This window comes from Panicum virgatum, chromosome 9N, assembly GCF_016808335.1.
Source record: "Panicum virgatum strain AP13 chromosome 9N, P.virgatum_v5, whole genome shotgun sequence".
In the NCBI taxonomy this organism is placed as follows: Eukaryota; Viridiplantae; Streptophyta; class Magnoliopsida; order Poales; family Poaceae; genus Panicum; species Panicum virgatum.
In genome coordinates, this window is record NC_053153.1 from 29,020,737 (window position 1) to 29,030,831 (window position 10,095).

General features: G+C 46.2%; 2 pseudogenes; both read left to right on the forward strand.

The window, feature by feature from the left end:
- Window positions 1-2,503: 2,503 nt before the first annotated feature.
- On the forward strand, window positions 2,504-3,950 carry LOC120693164 (annotated as a pseudogene).
- Window positions 3,951-5,556: 1,606 nt separating this feature from the next.
- Window positions 5,557-9,877, forward strand: LOC120688953 (annotated as a pseudogene).
- Window positions 9,878-10,095: the final 218 nt, after the last annotated feature.

The following is a 10,095-nucleotide window of genomic DNA, read 5'->3' on the forward strand; positions in this document are numbered from 1 at the left end:
TATCTACTTGTGCATTTAAGTTTATAGGAATTACTTGGAACCCTAGTTGCATAACCTTAAGTACCTATGTTTGAAAACTAGCATGTATAGGTCGCTAGTTGGCTATGCTAATGGTTCGGTAGAAGTCGAGTGATTTCATGTCACTCGCGAGAATTATAGGAGTTGGATGTTTACTACACACTGCAATATAAGGTTTACGGGCGGGGTTGTTGTACTTGTGATACCCCATCTGTTTAGTGAAAATGGATAAGGCCACGGTGTGTGGTAGTGGTGGTTAAGCGTTTGAACGTACTAACCACATGACGAGAAATATGGTAATCGGTAAGCTTAAGTACCTGATCGGCCCGGGGAGTAGACTTTTCCCTCGCCCTTTTTGAATGTTGTTTCTCATGCGGCCACATGCAGGTGCAAGCGTGGTCACGACCCGGCGTCGACCGTGGCGTGGGGCTCTTGTAGTCGAAGGGGGTGACCCTGATCCACGAGCCGGAAAGAAAGAGGAAATGTTGCGTGGGGACTGGGTTCCCATGCGTGTGCTTAGGCATGCCTGGCCAGGTTAACAAATTCGATTCGAATCGTCCGTCTCTCATGGATATTGAGACTGCTTAACCCTTTTGCCACATAGAGTAAGAATTGGAACAATGATGAGGAGGAATATGTTTGAATGATGAGAAATAATTGTCTTTCACCATGCATGCTATTGGATAGATGCTAATGTAGAATGGTTAATCGAACTAGAACTTGAAGGCTAAAATCTGAAAATAAGGACTTACTCTTTATTGCTTTTCGGCAAAAACAAACCCTTCAAGCCAAAAACCTTGCATGTCAAGGGCTAAGTATACCCTTAGTTAGGTAAGCCTTGCTGAGTATTAGTATACTCAGCCTTGCTTGTGGCTCAACTTTGTTTCAGGTGATATGTTTGAAGATCAGATAGCTAGCTTGACTTGGCCGTGTACTTTACCCCATGGTTGGTCGGTGGAGGGGGATACGTCTCCGGCCAACGATGACAATGCCGAGTGATGTTATGTACGGGCTTCATCATAACATCTTGTATCGTCGTTTAGAACTTGCTTTATTTCCGCTGCAGTTGATCTCTGAACTACTTTCAATTTGAACTTCAAAATACCATTCTGAGATTTCGAACTTGGTTTGTAATAATTAAGTTAAGACTCTGTAATGTAATGTATTTGTAAAATGATGTACTCTCTGGGCTCACCTTCGTGTGGGTTGCATGTAAGCTTTGGGTTCGATCGACGCTCAGGTGGATTCTTCGGGACTTTACCTGACAGTACTGCCGGATTACTCCGTTTGAAGTGCGTGTTAGCCGGGATTACCTTTAGGGTGATGGTTAGCGCACTTGAGCCGGATTAATTTGGGCGGTGCTGCCATAATACTCCTCACGGAGGCCTCACTTGTCAGGCCAAAAGGTTTGACGAACGGGAGGGGGAGATTGATTTCGTCAATATTTTCCACCAAAATTCTTTTACTTTTTACACCAGCAATTTTCTATACCCACCTCTTGTACCCACATATTACTTTCCTTTGGCACACACATATTTTCCTTTGCATATTCATTGATCCATAATTCACGTCATTTTTTCTTTTGGAAGGATAATAATTGACATCATTATTTATGGAAGGAAAAGAAAGACGTGTATTAATGTATTACTTTCCTTTAGTATACACATATTTTCCTTTGCACATACATTAAATCATAATTCACGTCATGTTTTTGAAAGTATAATAATTGACATCATTGTTTATGGAAGGAGAAAGAAATATGTGTATTATTTTTAGAAGAAAACTAAATGGCATACTTGCTTGATGGTTTTGGAAGGATATTAATTGACATCATTATTTTATCGAAGAAAAAGAAATATGTGTATTATTTTTGGAAAGAAAATAAATAAAATCATTGCTTGATGGAAGAAAAAATAAATGCGTGTATGTGGCACGTACATCTTCCCTAGTACTAAAGAAAAGTAATACGTTAATACATATCTTTTTTTTCTTCCATAAACAATGATGTCAATTATAGTCCTTTCAAAAGAAAAAATAACGTGAATTATAGGTCAATATATGTGCAAAGGAAAGTATGTGTGTGCTAAAAGAAAGCAATATGTGGGTACAAGAGGTGTGTATAGTAAATTACTAGTATAAAAAGTAATAGAATTTTGGTGGAAAATATTGACGAAACCAATCTCCCCCACTATTTCGTCAAAACTTTTGGCCTGACAAGTGGTGCTCCGTGAGGGGTACGGTGGACCTAATCTTGGTGAGAAAAGATTTGATTTGTTTTAAGCAGAATATTGGCTGAATCTGTCGTTTTAATGGCCTGCGTTCTACTTTTGGTCCATCGAAGACCGACGAGGTCACCTCTCTGCTTCTGGGCTCGGCCCATCTGGATGCCTCGCCCGTGTCCCCACATGTCAGTCAACCGGTTACCCAAACCCTTGTAGTACTTGAGTTCTTTTGTCGACGGACAACGCCGACCGTCTTTGCTGAAAGCTCCCCCAATCCAACCCCAAACCCAAACGACCACGAGCACCAAACCCTCGCCGCCATGGCGCCGCCACCTGGATTCAACGCCGGCAACGGCGTCACTGCTCCCTCGCGTTCGGCCATCATTGGCGGCTCGGCAACCGGCCACCATTTGCTCGACATCGAGGGGTACTCGCACATCAAGAACCACCTCCCCACCGGCCAGTGCATCAAGTCTCGCCCTTTCACCGTCGGCGCGGGTGGTACCTCCTGGCGGATCCTCTACTACCCAAACGGCGACCAACCAGATGTCTCCGAGTTCATCTCCGTCTTCCTCGACCTCGACCTCGACCAGGCCGTCGCCGAGCCCGTCGAGGCGCAAGCCAAGTTCAGCCTGCTCGATCAGACCGGGGAACCAGTGCCGTCGCACAGCCAGATGACAAAGATGCATACGTACTTGTGCACAGGCGACGACGGTGGATTTGGCTACCGTGACTTCATCAACAGGGCATGGCTGGAGGACTCGGGGCATCTCAAGAACGACCGCTTCACCATCAGGTGCGACGTCTTCGTTCCCATGGAGCTCCGCACGGAGGACAGGGCTGTGGATCCTGTGTTCGTCACGGTGCCGCCGTATGACCTGCACCTGCATCTTGAGCGTCTCCTCGCAGCCAAAACTGGAGCCGATGTCACATTTGAGGCTGGTGGCGAGACGTTCAGGGCGCATAGATGTATTCTTGCAGCCCGATCGCCGGTGTTTGAGGCAGAGCTCTTCGGCCAGATGAAGGAGAGCGAGGACACCACAGCCATACGCGTGGATGACATGGAGGCAGATGTGTTCAGAGCTTGGTTTCATGTACACGGATGAACTACCGGCGTGTCCAGCTCTGCAGCAGGCTGCAATGTCTCAGCATTTGCTTGTCGCGGCCGACAGGTATAACCTGGAGAGGCTAAAGCTCATTTGTGAAGAGAACCTCTGCGTGCACATTGATACAGGATCAGTAGCGACCATCTTGGCATTGGCTGAGCAGCACCACTGCCGTGGGCTCAAGGAGGCCTGCTTCGATTTCCTCAGCTCACCGTCAAGTCTGAATGCTGTTATGGCAACTGATGGTTTTGAGCATTTGACAAGAAGCTGTCCTGCTGTGTTGAAGGAGCTGATGTCCAATATTGCGGCTCGTGTCCCTTGATTACTAACTAGGAAGCAACATGAGAGGACATTGGGTTTCAGTGCAGATGTTTTCAACAGGATGACATGCCATGGGTGCAAAGAAGCAAGATGAGGGGTCGTTAGGTTTCAGTGGGGATCTTTCGTCAGGACGATATGGGCTGCTGCCTAGTACTAATTTTTCTATAGCCTTATCCTTAAAAGGGAGGCCATTCACATCTATCTTCATTTTGTTTCGTCATTGCATCCTATATGGGTTATTAGCTGTGAAACCGTGCTGTCTATAATCATTTAAGTAATTAAACAGGAGTTTGGACTTTTCATTTTTATGTCTGCTCAAGCACCTGGTGCTACACGAATGGATTGTCATGCACTTTTTTTAGTCATAGCTGTTTTTCAGTCAACTAGTTTAGCTTACTCTTGATCCATTAAGTCCAAGAAAACCATTTCTTTTGCTTTGTTTATGACCTATGGATGATTGAGTATGCCATAAATACAGTCCATCTAGCAAGTTAATACTCAACATGAGTTAATTTGACAAGAGCATAACTGGAGGTTACACTTCAACATCAGTCACTTCTCTGCCATGATTATGAAAATTAGCATTTTCATTGAAGGAAGCTAATTTGATATAACATTTATTTGGCTAAACTGGTCCTAAATCGCTTTCCAATTGTTCTTTAACTCATGTTTGTTCTAAACTGAAACACGCCTATTGTTATTAGTTCATGAAATGAAACTTTATAATAATGCTGTCATTCACAAGAGATATCAAGTAAATTCAGTTGAAGTTTTCAAAAAAAAAATCAGTTGAAAGATGTGTAATGGGGTGTACTTGTGTTTTTTTTTTCATTCTGCAATATATGCCTTCACTCAGTTCAGCAGGATAGGCAGGTGCAACTTTAACTTGAAAGTGGCCTTGCCTCAGGGTGCTAATCTGTCTTATTGTGTATTATTCTGGAAGCTATCACTTAAGATTGGTTAATGAGTTTATCAGCACAAGTAGAAGTAGCAGTAGTGATAACTGATGACCGGACCATGTCTTAAACCGACTGGGTAGCATGATGGCACCTGCTGTGTGAAGAAATTCCTGAATCCTTTGGTTACTGGGCATTCGATTTGGAATCCAATTGTCTTAGTTTTCTTACAGTTTAAATTAGCATGCCATCTCCTGGAGAAACACAACCATGGTACTCTGCTGATTACTGGCCTACATGGGATGGGTTGAACCCATCCCATTTTAAATTGCTGCTGACAGGTATCCAGGAATTGTGCTCTGGGTAAAGTTCTGCATCTCCATATATTCTGATCAAGTTTAAAGCTAGTCAGCAACATCATCCGGACACCTGCTGTGTCTATGGGTACCGCTAATTTACGGTCAACCGTACGGGAGGCTCCCGTACGGTCGATTTCCCGACAGCATTTTTTTTCCGTTTTTAGAAATTTTTTTGTCGTTTTCCGATTTTAGAAATTTTTCTAAGAGAAATTTTGGAGAGAGAAAATTTTTTGACGACAAAAAAAAAATAGAAACAAAAATTTGAGAGACAAAAATTGAGAAATTTTGGAAAAAATTTTTGCATTCAGAATAGAAAAAAATGGTAAAAAAATTTTGCATCCGAAAAACAAAAAAAATGCTTAGAATAAAAAAAAATTGCATCAAAATAAAAAAAAAGTTTGGGTAAAAAATTTGGTCGGTAAAAAAAATTTGATATAAAAAAAAACCTACCTCCCCCGCCGGCCCGCGGCACCGCCTCCCCGTCGGCGGCCCGCCGCACAACCTAGGGAGGCGGATCCGCCGGCGGGCGAGCAAGCAGAGGCCCAGGGAGCGCGGGATCTAGTACGGCGGCGGCGTGCGAGCGTGCGGCGGCCCAGGGGAGGCGGGATCTCGCGGCAGCGGGCGACGGGGGAGCATGCGGCGGCCGAGGGAGGCGGATCCAGTGGCGCCGCCGATGGGGGAGCCCGCGGCGGCCGAGGGAGGCGGTCCAACGATGGCGGCGGCGGCCGCCGCGGGGGGAAGCGCGGCGGTTCCAGGGAGGAAGGGGAGCGGACTCAGGGGAGGGGAGGGAGCGCGGCTCCGGGGAGGAAGGGTGCGGCGGCATCGGCCGCGGGGGAGTTGCGGCGGCTCCAGGGAGGAAGGGGAGCGGGCACAGGGGAGGGGAGGGAGCGCAGATATGTCGAGAGGAATGGGAAGCGAAAGGAAGGAAGAACGGGGAAAGAGAAGAAAACGAATCGACCATAAGTTGCTGGAGTTATGGTCGCCCGTAGACTCAGCATCGGGTGTGTCTATGCTTGAAACATGTGACGGCTACTACACTGCATCGAGCCAATGATCTCTCTGCTCAATGATTTTGCTCATTCATGGTGTGGGCTTTTGGCTGATTGGGCTTTATGTCAAGGTTGGGCACGTACGTATGCTACGGCAAATATATATAACGTCCGATGATGATAGTTCATCGCATTAGCAGATATGCTCCTTGCCTCCTCCTCCTCCTCATAGTTATCCATTATCACAACAAATCGCATAGTGGACACTAGTGACCAACTTTGTATGGAAGATTTATGAAGTTGTCATCACTCATTTCTAGAAGTGGTGGATGCAGGTCAGTTTATCTATGACAATACTAGCACCAGACATCTGTTGTCATCCTGATTTAGCATCAGTTTTTAAATGTCGTCCCATTTTTATAGATTGAACACTGAGGCCATTGCAAAATTTTGCCATCCCGTATTCGCCATTGATGTCTGTGGGACACATTGGATCCATCTATGTCAATCTCTGTTCGTTTGGCTTGCCAGCCAACCAACCAGTACTGTTCTCTCATACTAAATCAGCACCAGCCATCAGCTATCAGCCAGTCAGCAGTACTGTTCTCTTATAACAAATCAGAATCAGCCACCGCCCACAATCAAGGGAACACAGTGAATGACAGTGACGGATAAAGGATTGAGGATAATCTCATACTAAATCAGCACCAGCCACCAGCTACCAGCTACCAGCCAGTAAAACAGTACTGTTCTCTCATAACAAATCAGCACGAGCCACCGACCACAGCCAAGCGAACACAATGAATGACAGTGACGAATAAGGAATTGAGGATAATTGCAACTACAGAAAACGGATTTATCCTAATGTGAACGTTAATGATTAGAGAGAACAGGATAACTGAATCTAGCAGATGTGCTGAAACTTTTGAATACCAAGGGTTGAATACCTGGGTTTTACCATGTCCAACAGTCCAAGTAAAATCAAAATGTTTCTTTTTTTAGGGCAAATCAAAATGTTTGTTTGGAGATTCGCCCACAACAGCTTGGCCCGGCCCATCCGCTGATCCGCAGGATGCCCGCACCCCACGCCAGTGTCCCCACCTGTCGTCGGCTCGATAAGGCCCTGGCGTTCCTTTCGCTTTCCCCTTCGGCCCTTCCGCCTCTCTTGCCCCCCGGTTCCCCAAAAATCCCACAAGACCACAAAGTCCACAACGGCGGCAAAACCCTCGCCGCCACTCCACCTCTCCCATGCCCAACGGCGGAACCGGGGGGGGGGGGGGGGGGGCGAGCAGGGGCCACGGCCCCCCCTAAAATCAGTGAAATTTTTTAACCCCCACCTATATTCTAAAGCCCAACACAAAGGTCAATCAATGCAACGATGCTTTGTACTTAAGTTTTTCGGCTATCGTCCTTAACAAACCCAACAACACATATTGAACGGTGCACGTATACACATCTACCTAGGCAGCTAACTAAATACTAGTCAAATCCAATCCGAAGACTCCAATATTACTCCCTCCGTCACCAAATATAAGGCATTCTGGAGTTTTTAGAATAAATTATGGCTATATAAAAGACTCTCCTACCCCTAATTACTCTAATTATTAAGTATTGGGACTCTATTTGGTTAACTAAATATGTGCTAATAATTAAAGTAGCATGACATTTCTGTTCGCCGATGGCAAAGCGCCGACGGCAGCTACAGGGACGGCGAAGCCCTTGTTTGCCGTGTGTCAAAAGTCGCGCACACGGCGAACCTTTTCGCCGTGTGTATATATAGGCGCACGGCGAAAAAAAGCGAGAAGACGCCGTCCGGGCTAGCTGACGGCGTCGGCGTCTGTTCGCCGTGTGTCTGCACCGTGGACACACGGTGAACTTTCAGACTTCGCCGTGTGTCCTTGGTTCTGGCACACGGCGAAGAGCAAGGTTTGCCGTGTGATGGCCCTTGGCACACGGCGAAGAGTAAGGTTTCCTGTGTGTTTTTGCTTTGCCGTGTGTTCTTCTGGCGACACACGGTAAAAAAGGTCTTCGTCGTGTGCCCGAAATAATGCACACGGCGAAGATTCTAGCACACGGCAAAATACCGTTTTCCGGTAGTGAATACCCTACATTTCTAGAAAACCAAATAAATAATGCGATTTTCAATCATAATTGGTAGAAATAATTAGGGGTAACAAAGTCATTTGTTTAGATAAGTAATGTGTCTGAAATTTCCTAAAACTACACTCTTTGTGGGACGGAGGGAGTATGTTATAATTTTTTTCAGAAAACATGGTCAAACTAAAAAAACGAAGACATTTGATATTATTTTATGAAAGAAAGAGAATACAAATTCGCAATACGTCTGCGAAGTTGTAAAGTGCAAACAGAACATATGTAAAACATTTTTTCTATCTAAAATATTAGGAACACGTATATATATCTTGATATGTTTCTCACGTATACTATAAAGTATCTGCTCGGCCCCCTTATTCAAAATTTCTGGTTCCGCCGCTGCCCATGCCGCCGTCCGAAAGCGCCGCCGGAGGCCACGGCGGTACCCTATCGGCGTCCGCCATCGTCGGTGGCACCGTGACCGGGCACCACCTGCTCCAAATCGACTGCTACTCGCGCAGCAAGGAGGAGCTCCCCAGCGGTGAGTACATCAAGTCTTGCCCTTTCAGAGCGGGGGGGGGGGGGGGGGGGGGGGGGGTCCTCTTGGCGCACCAGTTATTACCCCAATGGCGACACTTCCGAAGCTGCCGAGTTCATATCCATCTATCTCAACCTCGATCACAGCGTCGCAGAGCCCGTGAAGGCCCGAGCCAGGTTAAGCCTGCTCGATCAGGCCGGGACACCGGTGCTGTCGCACAGCCTGACTACAAAGATACGCGATTTCTGCAAAGCCCTCGGTGGATTTGGGTACGATCAATTCATCAAGAGGGCATGGCTTGAGGAGTCGAAGCATCTCTTCTCAAGGACGACCGCTTCACAATAAGGTGTGACGTCATCGTTACCAAGGAGCTCTGTGCGGAGGAGAGGAGGCCTCAGTTTCCGTTGGTTGTGGTGCCACCGTCGAACCTGCACCAGAATCTTGGTGATCTTCTGGCGTCCAAAGAGGGGGCAGATGTCACCTTCCTGGTTGCCGGTGAGACATTCAAGGCGCACAAGTGTGTTCTTGCTGCTCGGTCGGCCGTCTTCAAGGCAGAGAGCACAAATGGGGCGCTCATACGCGTCGATGACATGGACGCACACGTGTTCATGGCTTTGCTCAATTTCGTGTACACAGATGCGCTGCCGGATTTCCAAGATATGAAGAAACAAGAAGAGGCTGCAATGGCTCAGCATTTGCTTGTTGCTGCTGACAGGTATAACCTTGAGAGGTTGAAGCTGATATGTGAAGATAGGTTGTGCGGTCACATTGATACAGCCTCTGCTGCAACCATCTTGGTGTTGGCTGAGCAACACCACTGCAGTGGGCTTAAGGAGGCATGCTTCAGGTTCCTGAGCTCCGTATCAACTCTGAATGCTGTAATGGCAACTGATGGCTTTGACCATTTGACTAGAAGCTGTCCCTCTGTTCTGAAAGAGCTTATGTCCAATATTGCTGCTCGTGCACCCTGCTGATTTGGATGAAGCATGATGAGGAACATCAGGTTTAGTACGATGTTTGGTCTGGATGTCAAACTAAGGACAGATACCAAGTAGTAGTGCAAGTGTTAGTACTAGCCTTATCATCATCATAAGGATGCAGTGCACCTCTGATCTCTATCTTCTTTCATTCGGTCGTTGCATCCTTTACCGGTATACTATTAACCGTGTAGTTTATCTTCTCAGAACGAATTAGTAACAATATTGGCAGTGTGATGAATGTCGGGTTACTTACAAGCCTCTAAATTGACATGGAAATTGTCTTCTTTCATTCAGTTCTTGCAGGTACTACTGTAATGCTGGATGTTACACCTTGGTTATGCATGCTTTTTCTGATTTTCGGTACAAGCAGTTGCATTTCAGAATTCAGATAAGGCACACTTTAACCTACATGATTGACTATTATTACTTGCCTTCGTCTGATTAATAACATACAAAATATTGAAACTATGGTGGCCATCGAAGTGGTGAATCAGGTGTTTGGCCGTTGCTTTTGTAGAATCGCTTAAAGATTCTAACTTTTGTCTCTGTTGGCCACTTGCCCTGATGAGTTA